At 45.7% G+C, this 16,877-nt stretch overlaps 1 long non-coding RNA gene across 1 annotated transcript; it reads left to right on the top strand.

The window, feature by feature from the left end:
* Positions 1 to 220: 220 nt before the first annotated feature.
* On the top strand, positions 221 to 16,284 carry LOC147650613 (uncharacterized). Its single transcript, XR_015276113.1, has 2 exons — positions 221 to 9,386; positions 12,037 to 16,284. It is a non-coding gene; the product is annotated as an uncharacterized LOC147650613 (long non-coding RNA).
* Positions 16,285 to 16,877: the final 593 nt, after the last annotated feature.

Here is a 16,877-nt window from a genome sequence, read left to right as displayed (position 1 = left end):
AAACTGGGTGAGACCAGCATTTGGTAACTTCACCAACTGAAAGTTGCATTTCTTTCTAAAATGGGTGAAAGTCAATAAATTCCTATGGATAGAAGTAGTTAATTGATTTTGCTGCCACCTGTGAGCCCAAGTAAGCTGAGAATATAATATTACTTGCTGGCTTCTTCACACCACTGTGAATATTTCACACAAGAGAACTCCAGACAAATTATTCTAGTCCTGTGTCTTTTTATTGCTGCTAATAGCTTGTTTCAACAAAGAGTCAGACATTCCAAAATTGATGGGAAGAATATTGACATTGGCTTAATAAATCCTTCCAACCAGAAAGAGTTGAACAAAGGGAAATAGGTTACAGTTTTCCTTGTGGACCTGTTCCGTAATTAAGGAGCTTCGGGCGGAATTTTAAGACCAAGAATTCCAAAACATGTGTCAGTTTGTAATTCCTCTGATCATTTCTTCCCTCGGTGTGCCCCTCTACCATCTAAATGCCTTTTAAAGTCTGCCCCTTGAACGCTTCTTTCCTTGGCAATTTGTGCAGATCCTTTTTGATATGCAGGGAGCTTAGATACACCGCACACTGATGGGCTGCAGCAATAAGGCTTTAACTAAGATGAAATCAGAAAATCTGGAAAACCACAGGGTCAGGGTTGCCTGAGCAGCTCGTTCCAAGATTAGCGGTGTGCAAAGTTAAGGTTTTAATACAGCCAGCCTTTCTCAGATATTCAGAAGTGAAATGATGTGGCCGTGAATTCAGCCCATCACGGGCAGTTTAGCACCACTTGACTGCCGGGCCCAGGCTGGTTTGCAGAATGATTGTTCATATCAGCTGCATAATGAGCTCGTCTGTGAACATCCCGGGCAGCCTTGGTGAGTGCTCATGTGAGAAGGGGGCAGTGAAGGAGGAGAGCTCTCCAGGGACAGGGGTGGCAGAGCAGGACTGGGGTCACACACAGCCCTGGGTCACGCAGCCTGGGGCTGCTGCGGCTCACCCGGCGCTCTGGGAGAAGGAAAACAGTTCTTTGGTAACACAGAGACAATTCACCAGGATAGAAGTACCTGCAGGAGAACACAACAGCGTGGTGAGAGATGGATAAATGATTATTAAACTCTTTGTGGGCACTTGACAACGAATCTCGGAGTAAAAGTATTAAAAATCCTTACAGTTTCCACATCTTGTAGATAGAGCTCTGGCTGATAAGGCCTCTAAGAAGATCTTTAAAAATATACCTTTGCAAGCAAGTTTCTTTCTATCCAAGGAATTAATGTAAAAAGATACTTTTCTAAGCACCTCCTCCCCTGCCAGCCACTCTGCTCCCTGAAGGACGATCCCATGTTCAAGCAAGCTGGGATTTACAAAAATCTTAACAGGCACAAAGGATTTTTTTTAAAGCCTCCTCTGCTGTAGCACGTAGAGTTTTGCACGGCTCATTCTCCTGTTATTCTCTCTTCTCTGTGATCCCTTTTCTCTCCCCTTGCTCTGTACCTGGCCCCTCTCAAACCTCTGCTGCCCTGCTTGGCCCATTGCCTGAGAGCAGGGACAGAGCTCTGCTCTCTGCTCCCTCTCCATCACGGTGCAGCGAGCTTGGGGCACCTCTGGGGAAGAGAAGAGGCTCTCTCATCTGCCTTCCCATCCGCCTGGAGTGCCACATCCAAAAGGGATAATGGGGATATTTGGGAGAGGAGCAGGAGCCCTCACCACGCGGCAGGACACGGCGTTATGAGCGCAGTCTCACCAGGAAGGGCTGAGCGCATTTTTACTCCATCGCTGGATGGACCTGTCATCACTGCAGCAAATAAACAGCGAGGATAGGTGTGAAAACTGCCTTTCGGTCTGATCTGAAAATAATTTCAGGAGCCCCAGTGTTTTGAGGCTGGCTGCTGAGGAAAGTGTGGCTCTGGCGTGTTGAGAAGGGGAGTAAGGAGAAAGCTGTGCTGCTTGGACTGGGCACAAAAGGGCTCAAGATTTGCTCTGCTCATCTTCACCTCTCACTGCAAATTTCCTCTCCCGGCTTTATAGAAAACACAGGTCTATTCCAAATGGCTGTTTGTTCAAGAACAGAGTTCTTTGAAGTTCTGGCAAAAGGTTCCCTGTGAAAACTGATGAAAATTGTAGTACCACTGCTTTAGAAAAGAGCTTTTCATAAGCAGATACCAAATTACCATGCTATCTTCATACGAGGCATTGTTCAGTAAATAAAGAGTGTTGATAACTGACACTAAAGCCAGACATTCAAATTCCAGAAGGTGAAAAAAATTCCTCGGTATCGGCCCTTTGATTCCACCCCGATGCAGCTGAACTCTGCCTACAGAGAACTTCTGTTTAAAAACCAGCAACAAAATAGCCTGTTCTTTCCTTTGTACTTTTTTCTGCTTTGTGTTAGGGAGTTGTAGCGACTTTGTGGAGTCGCTGCAGTTACTTGTAAACGAGGTATGAAAAGAACAATTCCTGTCCTTCCCATGCACCAGGAGAATACTGGCAGCTCTCAGCAAGCCCAACTTCGCTGCTTGTTTATATTAAATTCCAACCCACCGACCTCCTGAATTCAAAGATATTTCTCATCCTTACCAGTACCTCTATTGCCACTTCAAAGGCAATTTTGGCTTTGAAGACGTTTCAGGAGAGCCTTTACCCCCTGATCTCCCATCAGCCCACCTTCAGGTTTTAAAGATTTTGTTTTGAAAGGACAGTTTTTGGCATTTAGAGGGTAAAGCTTGAGGTGGGAATTGCCAAAGGCTTGGGTGTGGCTCTCTCTGACACCACAGGTAAGAGTTCCCCAAAAGACCGAACCTACAACCAGAAAAGCCATCGGTGCAGTTGCAAAAACCAGAAAAAGACCCCATGGCAGAGATCATGAGAAAAACTCAGCTGTTTTCCCCTCTTAAATTCCACCTCTCTTGGTCCGGTGGAAATCCAAGCAGTTTTGTATAGGTACTTGATTTTCACAGTAATAAAAACTTCATTGTGTAACTACAAGAGTCTCTAAGTGAAAAAAAGCAGAGATGAATACGATCCCTTCTCTGTAGGAACACCCCCAGAAGTGCAGTACCCTGTTTGCCTGGGTTAGGCTGCTGCAATTGGAGATTTTTACAAAGATACACTGAATTCAGCACACGGCGTGTCTTGCTCTCAGCTACAGGTGAAACCACAGCCTCTGCTGTCACAGCTCTGTGGATTTCAAAGCCTCAGGATTGCATCTTTTCTCCCTGCCACGCCATTTGATTAGGGGAAAAGTCACCACAGCCCTGCTCTCTGCATTTCAGCATCTTTAACACATTGCCAGCCAGCTGACAAAACGGCTCTTAAACATAAAATACTTCACCTCCCCAAAGCTGCGTGTAAAGGGGAATGCAGATTTTTATTTTACTCCCTTTCAGTGCTCAATAAGCAGCCTGTTCTTTCAGGGACACGGGCTGTGCTCCCTGCCTTAGCTGCCCTCCCTAACATGCTGTTCCACTACACAGGCATGTAAATAAATTACCTTATTTTTCCCATGGGAATAACACACTGACATTTCATTCTAACTAATGCTTTAGGGGGTAAAAGATGGGAAGAGCTGGGTCAGAAAAAAGTATTCTCCTGCTGCTTGGAGTGAGAAGCAAGGAAGAGACAGATGGCAGCTTTCCCTTCCTTCTGAAGCAATAGTGTCTTTAAGCTCTTGGATGCTGCATTCTCAAATCTATAAAGAGGTTTAAAAGTGTGTGAGAGGCTGGCAAGGGTGTGCTTGTTTATGGGCAGCATTCCTGCTCTGGGTAGGGTAATAAAAGAAAAGGGAAGAAATGTCTGGGGTGTCTGGACTGTAGGTTTGCAATGCTCTGTGCTGACCAGGTACATTTGGATTTCAGTTCTGCAGCTGGATATTAGGAAAAAAAAATCTCTAGCCAAACAATTCATCTTTTAAAATATCACCCCTGCAAATGCTCCTCCATTATTGCTTTTGATCTCACATCACCTTCCCCTCTGCCTCCCTCGGGGTTTTAGAAAGAAAGCTGAAAGAGCTTCAGCAGACAGTGATCCTTCACCTCCTTCCTGGCTGCTCCACTCCTGCAAGCCTTTCTCCAAAGGGATGGATGGGCACACTTGGAAGTCAGACACAAAGGAGAAAATCCATCCATAAAACACTGCACACTCTCATCTCCTCCGTTCTTCCACAGCAGACCAGCTCCCCACAGCAGTGATCATCTTCTGTTGCAGCCTGCCACAGCCTGGACAGGACAACACAATTTCTGAGAAATGCTGGTTTTAAGATTCTATTTCAAGGTGAGTCACGCTCCGTCTCTGCGCTGCGTGGAGCTGTGATGTCTGTCCACAGAAATCCCCAGCTGGGCTCCTGACCCAGCGTGTCAGCATGGAAACAGTTTGAGTGAGAACAGAGAGCATGGAATGATTAAAGGTGTTTGGCAGGAACTCTTTGCACCTTTTTTAACACTCCCTGCATCATCCAGCTCTTCAGTAGTTTGAGCTTGGATCTTATCAAAGCCTTCAGTGACTGAAAGCCTTTGCCAATTCTTGCTTGCTCCAAGTAGCTACTGTGTTCTAGACGGGAGTACAAGGAGAATTAACACCTTAATTAGCTCTGCTGCTGCTGCTCTGAGGGCTTCCTTGTCTCCTGTGGGCTCTGAAGCTGCTCCGAGCCCCCAGGGGCCACACGCCTGCCCCTGAAGCTCTGCCACCCTCACCCCTCCTGTCCTACGCGTGCTGGGACAGCTCAGAAATCACATCTTACTCCTTGTGCCTCCTTCAAGACAGAGGAGTATTCCAGAGTCACAGTCATGCACACACTGACCAGCACACCCCGAGGCTTTACAGTGACAAAAGACAACTTTAATTCACTTATATGGACAATGGACTTGGAGCTGCACTGGTGTCTCTCCAGCATCCCCCAGACACATCAGATTCATTCAAATAATGGAAATAAGAAGGTTTTCTCTGGAGCAGATCTTGTCTACTAACTGAGTAGCAATTGGAATAGTTTGTTTTTTGTCTGAGGCTGCCAGATCTCAAAGGCTTTACCTCGCAGGGATCTTTGTACCAGTAAGTAGAACCGAGGTACTTCACAATATACTTGATTGCATCCATACAGAATTGTTTGGTGCACTAAGACCTGACTCTGCAGGGCTCCTAGTGAAAGAAGGCACTTAGAAAACAAGATTTTCTGGGCGAAGATGAAGAAATGATTTTCTGTTTGCAAGAGTGATGCTGTCTTGCTGGGCAAACATCTTGCTGTTTGAATTCGTATGCTCGTGTTTACTTAAAGTTGACACGGCTGATCTCTGTGCCAATCACACAAATATGTACATCAAACTCTATTTGCATAAAGCAACTTTGCAGTTAATTAAGAAATACAGAAAGATTTAATCTGGATTTATGCTGCCAATTTAGCTAAAATGCAGGGTTATGTTTTTCTATTCTCTACCAGTTTGTGAGGAAGGAATCCCATATTTCAAACTTGTATTTAGCTTCAGCCATTCACAAGTACAATCACTATGGACTTATAATTACACCAGAGGCATGATGCCAGCCTTCCTAGGTGACATTTGCATTTTTTGCCAAGTCATTAACCTTACATCCAATTCATTTTCAATCTACTCTACCTCCTGAAGGCTTAGGGTATTTGTTTGCTCAATCAGTTCTTGTAAATCACAGATTCATCTGAGATTTGGTCATGGTTTTGCCACTGGAATGTATCTCAGCCCTAAAGACAAGCTCAAGAACAGCTCTGCCCTGTAAAGATCATGATCAGGAGTTGCAGAGAGAGGCCCCAGCTTTACCTTTCTCTGCCTTTAAGGAAACAGATTCACACATGGACTGTCAGATGGTTTGCTATAGGTATCTCATGCAAGGTATAAACTTCCTTCAGATGTTTTTAAAGTATCATCTATAAAACACTAAAGGAAGTACCACTCTCTGGCATTCTTGAGAGAGCTGGAACATTGGACGTTATGTATGAAATATTTAAGGAATAGAGTTTTGATGTGTTATTTTCCTCGTCTTTTTGCCTGCAAGTGGAGAACTGGATGGGATTCCCAGAGAGTCTCTTTTATAGATTCTGCTGACAGCTCTACAGATCCAGCTCTTTTCAAGCCCCGTTGATTCACTATCTAAGGAAAACACAACACAAAACAAAACAGGTACATGTCCAAACTTTACAAAGAAAAAGAAAAGAAACTTTTACAGAGAAGTTTGTTTTAAACCATTTCATTTTTATGTGGTTTCATTAACTCTGGATGCCCTGAAGCACTAGATACATGTAGAAACCAAAACCCAGGAACTTCTGCCCTCATACAAGTTGTGTTCCTTGCCCCCAACATTAGGCATGGCAGTCTTGCAGAGCTGAGGCCAGTAGGTTTGGATGTCTTTAAGACAATACATGATGGATAAAGCAATACAGAAAGACTTCTAAAAATCTATACTCCATTCCTTTCATTTAAACCCATAAATCTCTAGTGGCTTGAAAATGCTGGACTTTGTGGTTAAACCCCAAATAGCCGATGTTTTTTTTTTAATGTACTCACAGAATTGGAAGGGACCTCACAGCCCATCCATTGCCACCCCTGCCATGGCAGGGACATGTCCCAGTGTCCCAGGAGCTCCCAGCTCCAATGTCCAGCCTGGCCTTGGGCACTGCCGGGGATCCAGGGACAGCCCCAGCTGTGCCAGCCCCTGCCCACCCTCCCAGGGGGCAATTCCTTCCTAATGTCCAGTCTAAATCTGCTCTCTACCAGTTTAAAGCTGTTCCTTTTTCCCCAATTTACAAAAAAACCCAGTGGTGCCAGTCAGCATCTAGAAGGCATTTTGAGATCCATGGATTAAGTTTCCAAGTTTTCAGTTTCACCTCCCGTATTATTACCAGCTCTAACTCCCTGTCATTTGTTAGAGGAAAAGGAAGAGAGGGATGGGGAAAAATCATTAACAAAACTAATCTTCCACATTCAGGTCTTCTTAATTTGTGACCTTTGTGGTGGGTTGAGGCAGCCTGATGTTTACTGGCATTTGTCATACACTGAGGGTGCTGCTGGAGATTGGCACAACGCAGAGACTGAGAAATCCTGGCATCAGCCTAAAATTGCAGCGCCTGTGCTGCCCAGAAGGCAGGAGGAAATATTCCCTCTCAGTTTTCTCTGCCATTCTGGTAGCTGTGCACCCTCAGCCCCAGCAGCCCTGAGGGCAGATGTCCTGCCAGCACCTCTGAGCTGGGCAATAAACCTGAAGTCTTTCCAGAGCTCATTCACATGAAGGTGACACCCAGCACATTTTTGCTGTACATAGCTGCTCCTGCCCACACAGCTCTGAATAAAAACATGGAAAAGTTGCTAAAGTTCCCCTTTTTGCCAGCGCTTTGCTGTCCCCTCTGCAGAGCTTGCTGTGAGCTGGCATTACAGCACTGGGCCTTTGCCAGCATCAGTTTTTAAAAAGCTGTACCTGAATCACTGATGCTTGTCACACCAATCCCTGTAAACAATGGGTTATAGTATTACTCAGGTTTTACATGTTAGGACAACTGCTGCATAATATTGTTTTCTCCACTGAAGCTTTTGCAGGAGCTGGAGTCAAGAATGTGTTCTGAATCTCAGCTGAGGCAGTAAAAGAACCAGCTAAGAAATTATTTGGGGAGTCACACTAACAAAAATACACAGTTTTCCAAGGAAGTTTTTCAGTTCAGCTGTTACAGGTCACTGTTTTTAATTCCCGTTTGCAAGCACCTGCTGACAGTGGGGCTTTTTCCACACAATCCCAAATGTTTACACAAGCAAAGCATCCGCATGCAGCTTGTTTGACAGGTGGCTGTCACCTGGGTAGGGGTTCAGGTATTAACACAAAACCATTATCACACAGAACCCATCCCTGGAGCCCCCGTGCTGCAGCTCCGGCCCATCCCGGCCTGTCCCGTCCTTCAGCAGGGCCGCGCTGAGGCCCAGCACATGGCAGCCTGTCGTGTGTCAGGGCTGGCCTGCCACACCACACAAATAACAACCCCAGCACAAGATTAATGAGGCCCAGAGCACAAATCAGCCGTGAAAAGGGCTCTGGGATTAGTGGGGTTTGTGGCAGGGACACCCACACCCACAGAGGGGCTGTGTGAGGGAGGCCCAGCAGGGCAGCGCTCCACGCAGGCTGGGAAAGGCCTGAGCAGGAAATCAAACGGGAATTCAGCCTAAAAAATTGGTGAATAACAAGCCTGCCAAGAAATGCTATTTTAGTAAGATTATAGCCACCCGTGAGTTCAGATTGAATTTGATAAAACTGTTTTGGCTTCAGACAATGATGAATTTTTTCCTAATACACACAAAATATTTAATTCCGTTCTTTTCTGAGAGAAAAGTTATGGCTTTTTATTTCTCAGTGAGACTTCCACTTGTGCTTTAAGCATGTTATTTTGCAATTGTAATAGGACGTGTTTATTATCCTGGAAATAAAATGAAATATTCAATTTTGGACCAATTGTTCAAATTTGGATCTCCAGCCATAATAATAACAACACATAGCTAGATATAAGTACACATGGCTTTCCTTTCAGCTGGTTAGGCCAACGAAGTGGAAAAGCTCTTCTGACAGTTCTACACAAATATTTCTATCAAAACTGCAAAGCCTTTCCTTCACAGGCAGAAGATGCAAAGAGCTGATTTGTTTTTCTGAGGTGCTGCAATGCCCAGCCTGGCAGGGTGAGCAGCTCTGGTGGGTGTGCATCATCGCAGGGAAGCTCAGAGCACACATTTCCCCAGCCTCAGTGGCCCTGCAAATCTCCCAGCATCGGGCACTGCAGCAGCTCTGCTGCCTTGGATCCTCCCTGGCAAACTCAGCCAACCTGACCAGAGCAGGGTGCTGGGGAAAACTGATGCTCCTATTACACCAGGCTGCAGCAGGAAGAATCAGATGGTTTGTGAGAGCTCACTGAGTGAAAATTCAAGATGAATTTTGTAGCTGCTAATTTTAGATTGCTCCCCTGAGGCACCAGCCTTCAGGGATTTCTGCTGTGGGGAAGAAAGTGGCAGGGGAACTTGCTTCTGCTCTCCCGAAAGCCTCCCTAAATGTGCTGTGGGGCGGACACTGGAGCAATTCTTTCCAAAGTCTGGAGCTTAAGTTGCCCTGAAATGGAGCAATTTGTCACTGGGTGCAAAGCACTGCTCCTGACCTTTAACATGTACAATGTATATATCAAATTACATCTCTTCTGTCATATTCCCCTTTCCCTTCCCCACCTGAGCAATTCTGAGGACTAGGTCCGGAAATAATCGCGGAGAAAACAAGCAGCCACCGAAGGCTTTCCAGCACAGGACACGAACCTCTTGGTTAACAGCAATGTCACAAAGAAGCTGTAAAACCCCCAAAGTCATTTCCTCCTTCTAATTCACAGTGACATTAACAAGATCTGAACCCTGACCTGCAGGTGACTAAATTATGTTGCCAAGCAACTACACTTTCAATAGAAAGGGAGAGGGAGGGAGCAGCACGCCAGGCTGCGGCTGCGGGATGAACACGCCTCGAGTCCTGCTCCCCATGAGCCAGACCCAGCTCCTCACTGGGACAGGGCTGCCTTTCCCCTCAGGTGTACATGCTTTGATTTTTTTTTTTTCCTTTTCCCCTTGAAATTCCGCACAGATAGGTATACAAGAACATTGCTCCAGCTAAAAGTGACAAAATGAAATATAGCAGCCATTTTTCTTTGGAGAAGAGGTGCTTATAAATTCACTTCGTCCAAAGTATCTCTCACTTCGGCAATACATCAAACTATGCAGCCCCATCAGTCTGAATCAATTAGAAATTACTCACCAAGTAAATTACATTGAAAAGCTTTGATTTGTTACTGGAGTTTGTTACTGTTCTCTTCAATCTTGAAAGACTGAAAGCAAAAAAGTAATAATGTGACAGTGATAGTGAAATGTAACTTTTATTGAGATTGATGGGAACCTATTTGCCACAATATTTGCTTTTAATAATTTAATTTTTCAAACTCTGCAAAGAGAGCCATAAATATTTGACTATGAAGTTCTTCCAATTTAAGGTACTTTTGCACCAGTTGCCTATTTTTTCAAGACTTTCCTATTTCATTTCTAAAAATAAACCTACCAACCATATATTCATAACCACCTTTTACTTTGCCTTCGAACCGTGCTCTTTTAACTTTCATCTGTTGCAGGTTAGTAACCTTTCTACAAAAGGCACTTCAGGCACTGAAAGAAAACACAAAAGGATGACTCCCTTAAGAAAATATTGGTTTTTACAGCTTTGGTTTATTTTTGAATTCCAAAAAAGGCCCAGCTCTGTCTGCCCCGGGGGTCGGTGACGAACTTGCAGAGATGTTGGTGGGAGCAGGGCTCATTTCCCTTGTTAACATCATTATGGCACAGCACCCGAGCTGGCTTTGTGTGCCTGGCACAACAGAGAGCTCTGCTCAGGCTGAACCACACAATAATGGCAATTTTGAACAGCACAATCATAGGAATACCAACAGAATTTGTGTTAATCTCAAAGTTTCTAGCCAGGAGTATTTCTTCTTGTACAGATAGGTTTGAAAGCGGCCAGAGCAGGGGATTTGGCTGTTTGTGAGGACACCACAAAAGATTAAGCTGCAGGACTGGGCTTTTCTGAGGTGCCAGCTCACACAGATGTGCAGAAAGCAGGTGCAGGGGCTGGCCTCTCACTGCTCACCCAGTCTTCAGCCCTAAGCATAATGCAGGATGTGATGAGAAACAGCTTTTGTGTCCTGTCCTAGCCAGGCTGTTCACAGAGCAGGGAAGAGAGCAGCACAGGCTCTGTGTCTGCCCTGCTGATCCCACACTGACACTGGGGCTCCTCACTGGCCACTGGAGCTCCTCACTGTTCCCTGGAGCTCCTAACTGGTCACTGGAGCTCCTCACTGGTCACTGGAGCTCCTCACTGGTCACTGAGGCTCCTCACTGGTCACTGGAGCTCCTCACTGGTCCCTGGAGCTCCTCACTGGTCCCTGGAGCTCCTCACTGGTCACTGAGGCTCCTCACTGGTCACTAAGGCTCCTCACTGGTCACTGGAGCTCCTCACTGGTCACTGGAGCTCCTCACTGGTCACTGAAGCTCCTTACTGGTCACTGAAGCTCCTCACTGGTCACTGAGGCTCCTCACTGGTCACTGGAGCTCCTCACTGGTCACTGAGGCTCCTCACTGGTCACTGGAGCTCCTCACTGGTCCCTGGAGCTCCTCACTGGTCACTGAGGCTCCTCACTGGTCACTGAGGCTCCTCACTGGTCACTGAAGCTCCTCACTGGTCACTGGAGCTCCTCACTGGCCACTGGAGCAGCTCCTGCTCGGCTGCCCCAGCTACACACTAAATGTTTTCAGGTTTCCACTTATCATTTTACAGGTGCCAGCTACAGATTTTCTGGTAAAACATCCCCTGAGCCCTTTGGACAGGTTGGCTGCCTTCTAGGTGAATTTTTTCACCTTGTGTATGGCACTTGTGGTGCTGGAATTACCATATCCACCCTGTCCCCACTCCCAAACCTTTGCCACTGCTGACCTCCCACTCCTACGGGAGGATTAGGCTGAAGAATGTGGTGAAACACGGTAGTGTATAACAGTAACACCTGAAATTAAGACAAATGCAAACTAAAAGCACTTCTAACATCAGTGTCCTATGTAAATGTCAAATTCTCAGATGTGTCATTTGTAGAGAAAATGATTCAGAAACTGAAAGACGAGGCAAAAAGAGGAGTCAGGTTAAGTTCTTTTAAAGGCTAGTAACAGATGACAAATGTAGTTCAAATAGCACAGGTGAAGAATGAGTCATTATTAATGACCAAGGACTTTAGTTATTGGTGTTGAATGGAAAAAAAATCATTATGTTTGAAGCTTTATACTGGCATAGAGTGGAAATTATATGCAATCCCTGCTAAGTGCCTGATTTTACTGCTAGAAAATCCCTCTGACTGAAATGTACTTCAAAGTAAACTACTTTAGAATTTCTTTGCACTGTTGGATGCCCAAGCAAAGGTCATTTTGTCTCTCTCTTTCTGCATCATTTTAGCAATTCCTAAAGTTTTTTTTTCTCCCCCTCTTCTGCAGCATACTTCTATTTTTCTACACTTCAGAGGGCCTAAACTGGAAGTTGGATATCTGCATTTGGAAATGAAATGCAAAAGCAGAAGCCTACAGTGATTTAAAATGAAGATGTTTATTCATTACGGACCTTTCCCCGCAAGGCACTGGACACCCCTTGTGCCAGGGAGCTGCAGAGGGGCTGCAGAGCCCCAGCCCCGTGTGGGAGCCAGGGGCTGGAGCACAGCTCTTCCCCTCCTCCCTCTCACAACCCAATTACTCCCAAGATTTACTTTTCCCTACAGCAAATTCCCACCGTGCCCAGTAAAAGCCCTTCATCCAGGATGCTTTTTTCTCGGTGTGCTAGGATCCTGTGGCTCTAACAGCCTTCTCGCTCCCTCGGTGCATTTTTTCCTCTCCTGATAATCAGAGCAGAGCTCCTGCACCCTGGTTAGAGGCTGAAAGGAGAGCTGCTCCCTTTGCTGTTGAACACATCTGCTCCCAGAGAGGAGCACTTGAAAGGGGCCGGTGTCGGGAGGGAGGCAGAGGGCTGTGCGCAGGAGCTAGTGGGCATGTGAGCCTTTTTTGTTACTTCAAGGGAAACCCCATCCCAAACCTTCCAGAAACAGCCAAGCTCCTCAGGGCATAAATTGGGGTTCACTTGAGTGCAGACAGCTCATGTCTCCTGCCTGGGCTGCGCTGCTGCTCTGCCCAGGATGCTGCGGAACAGCCTGAGCCCGACTGAGCTCATCCTGAGCAGCAAAGCTGTGTGAGCACTGCTCCCCAGCCACCACACACACATGAATAAGTGGTGGAAGCACATGGTTAAAAGGCTGTAACAGAAGGGAGAGCCCGAGGATCCCTCTCGGAGCAGGGCAATGGGGCTCCTGGGTCTCTGAACAGAGCTACAGAACAGCCAAGCAGCATCGGCTGCTCTGATTTCGAGATTGCTTCAAGACTCTCTCCTGGACTCTTATCAAAAGAGCTAATTCAGCTGAAAATTAATGTTGCCAATCTTCTTATCCCTCTGGAAAAAAAAGTTAGCATTATCCTCTTCAGTTTACCAGGTAGCTTACACAGCACCAGCACCAGCCACGCCAGTCCCTGGGTGTGCGGCTGCTCCCTTTGGCAGCTTTCCACACTCCTGAAAAACCTGCAGTGGAAAACCTCTTTCATTTCTCTGTTTTCTTTCCCTTGTGCACAAACAGCAAGTAGTTTTTTGAGCAGCATCTGATGCTAAGGAAAGAAGGAAACACCAGGAACAAAAGAACAGCCAGATGTCATGAGAAGAGGACAGGCACGTTCCAGCATCGTGGACTGATGCATTACGGGGCACTGTGTTTTTTCTTACTGTTTTCAGTAACAGCAATATGACTTTTGTCTTGCAAAATGGCATGACATGCTGCAAATACAGAGTGTCCTGAGGCCCTGCAGTGTTCTTGGTGGAACATGGAGCTGTGCTTACATGGATCTCTGTGCTACACTGACAGGAGGCAAAGAAAGAAAGAAAGGAATAGAACAGGAAGAAAAACTCTTCAGAGCAAGCTAGTAATAAAAGAAATGTGAAGTTTTTAAACTGGCTAGGGGATCAGCATAACACCCATCAAAAACCTTTGTTCAGTTTCCAATTTCTGGTGCAGATCCTGACCAGTTCTCTTCACCTCTCAGTTCTTCCATTTTTTTTATTTCTTAGACCAAAAATGACACTACTAACCACCTTGCCTTGTATTTGTGTTGTGGAGACTAATTCATTATTAATAGCAGAGAGGTTCAGAAGCACAATGATGCATGCCACCCGAGCCAGCAGAAACTCTGCTCTCCCCCCTGCACCACTCTTCATACAAAAGGAGATAAAGGGGTTGATTTCTAGCAGGAGAGCTGTGACTCCTGCAGATAAAAGTTCCCTACAGACTAAAGAAGGCACTATTTGAAGGTATTTAATGCTATAGCTTTCCTTACACAGCCATCTTTATTCTACATAAAAGCATATTTACAGAATCCAGACTTCAATGTGCCATGAAGAAACAGAAAAAGAGATTTTTAAAGAGATTTTTTCCCCTGCTTTTTCCCCAGTTTTCCCCCTAAGGGTGCCCCAGCTCTATATCCTGCCCCCAGCCATTCCTGGGGCTGCTCTTTTCTCACCTGTACCCTCAAAGAGCCATGAAATCCCATCCTTCAGGGCACAGACTCCCTGCCTCTGAAGCCAGGTGACTTTACCCAGTAACACAGGGAGTGGATCATGACTTGAAAGCTGGATTTGTCCTCAAGAAAACCACGTCTGAAACAACAACCCCAAAATCTCTCTGAGAAAATGTACAGATCTCCTCTAGGCACATGTGCAAAGGCAGACAGGGGGTGGAAAAAGGCAGGTGCCAGGTTTCTGTCTGAAGTCAGGGATGCACAGGGGGACTGGCACCCCAGCTGAAGGTGTTCAGTGGTTCCAAGGAACTGGGAAGAGGGAACTGGGCTGCAATCATTGGCAGCAGCACAGAGCAGGGGAAGGGGCTTGTCCTGGAGAAACCTGGAGTTCCCTCAGCCCAGAGACTGAAGCTCAGAAGCAGGGTGAAGGGATCATTTGGCATTTAATTGGGGTTAATTCTGCCTTTGTGTTATTTCCTATCCTTTCTGAACAATGGTGTGAAGCTAAGCTGAGCCGTGCAGCCACAGCTGTGGCAATTCAAACATCGAGCCAGAGGAGCAGAGGCTGCAAGTTCTGGCACTTCATCTCTCAGAAAAGAATAAAAAAAACCCTCAAGAGTTACCAGAACTCACAAAAAGTTGCAGTGTGGATGGCAAGGACGGATGAGGGGCTCTAAGCAGGGTCCAGGCAGGCACAGGACATTTTGTGACACTCCAGTGAACAAGCTGAGTGCTCACAAGGACAGTGGGACCAACTCCTCGAGGTGCTCAAGGTCAGGAGCTTGGATGGAGCTTTGAGCAATCTGGACTAGTGAAAGCTGGACTAGGTGACTTTTAAAGATCTCCCCAATCCAAACCATTCTCTGATTTGATGATTCTCCTGACCTCAGATTAGACTGCACAAGAACAAGGACGACGCGGAGACCAAAGTCGAGCAAATACATTGCAGCCCTTGGTAAATGCAAACACTCCTCCTCACAGGATTTATGCCAGTTGACATTAGGATTAACTTATTTCTTAATTAGGATTACACACACTTGGCTAATACCAAATGAAAAGACATCCTGATAAAATGTGGCCCTATTGCTGTCTCACAGAGGGCCCAGTGTAAATCTGCACCCCGACAGGAGAGGCTGGGGTGAAATACGAGCTGACCTCCAGACATCTGGGGACTTTCTGTCCTTCAGGTGAGGTGAATGCTTTGGAAAGTTCAATGACACCAACTGGAAGGCAGGAACAAGGTCTGCTGTGATCCAGACCTTCACCATCCCCGGGCTGAGCTCGTTTCCTGTCAGACCCAGAGTTATTTTGTCTTGTACTGGGGTGAAAAATGGTGGCTTGGGCAGAATCCAACCCAGCATACCCGTCCTGGAATTATTTCTCTAAATTATACCTTGAAGCACACAAGAGTGCCTGGAAAATGCCCTCTGGTTTATACACACAGAAACAGGATTAAATCCTCCAAAAATCCACACCGCATCTTACAAAGCTTCCTGCTGGTAAAGAAGTTCATGATTTTTAATTAGTACTATGCAGACATGAGGCCAGACATGCAATGTTCAATAAACCAGTTAGTTTTTACATCAGTAATGAGTCTTAGAATATTAATGTAGGGCCTTCAGAAGTCAGAAACAGAAGAGTGAATGTGCAGTGATCCTAACATTACCCCTAGGTACATGTGAGTAGCAGAGATATTAACAACCCCAACAGTGTAAAGTTTAAAAAAAATATATCCATGGAGGTGGAAATGTGTATTTCACATGGGTTAATATAATCAGCTGCAGGTAGATTTCAGAGGATTATTTCCAATCTTTTGAGAAGAGATTTCTTTTGTGGGCATGATAAAAATTGTTAATATGTTGCTGCTGTTTTATTCAAGGTGAAAATTTTGCTTTAATCACTTTCAAATAAATGCGAAACTCAACCATTACTCCCTTCTAATAATACTGAAGAAAATAGTTCACACTAAATCTAACATAATGAACACAGCATGTTCATAGAGAACTGAGTGTTCTGAGCTTAAGTCCCCTTTAATCCATAATTCCTTTGGAACTACATATTACATCCACATGAATACCAAAGAGGTTTATGATTAATGTTATTTTAATGAATAATAAAAAAATTGATGATGATTTACACAGAGGTTTTTTTTTTTTCCATAAAGATTTGTTGGTTAGAGACTCTAGCAGATATAAAACAGAGCCCTGCAATGTGATTGGGGTGGAAATGTTTTTGCCAAAGGTTCTGAGCAATGTGAGTGAGCAGCTGAGCTGAGCTGGGGATCACTGCAGGCTCTGCCAGCCCCAGGTGCTCCCTGAATCCCTCCCTCACCCAGGCTGTGCTGGGGAAACACCATGAGAAATTTGGGAGAAGTGTTTGTGAGAGGTTGAGTGGCTGGGCCTGATTCTCCCCTTGCACTGGTGTGGCTCCAGAATTCATTAAAATTAAAAATCTTATAAATTTAATTCATTAAAATTAATGAATTCCAGAATCCCCGCCCAGCACGCCCCTGGGATGCATCCAGGGCAGGGATGAGGGGTCCTGGCTCCTGCCCCGGAGGAAGATCCTCAGCTGTCCCAGTGCCACCAGGGTCACTGGCAGTGAGTGGCACTGGCACAGGGACAGCAAAGCACAAATGCTGCGGTTTCCAGAAGCAGCAGCAGGCAGGGACACCTCATTCAAAGACATGTGGAGTTTGCAGTCCCAGCACAGCTCCAGGAGAGCTCTGC

Source organism: Cyanistes caeruleus, chromosome 14 (genome assembly GCF_971803275.1).
Source record: "Cyanistes caeruleus chromosome 14, bCyaCae1.hap1.1, whole genome shotgun sequence".
Lineage (NCBI taxonomy): Eukaryota > Metazoa > Chordata > Aves > Passeriformes > Paridae > Cyanistes > Cyanistes caeruleus.
Note: the sequence above shows the minus strand (reverse complement) of the source record. Positions and strands in the feature narration are given on the sequence as shown.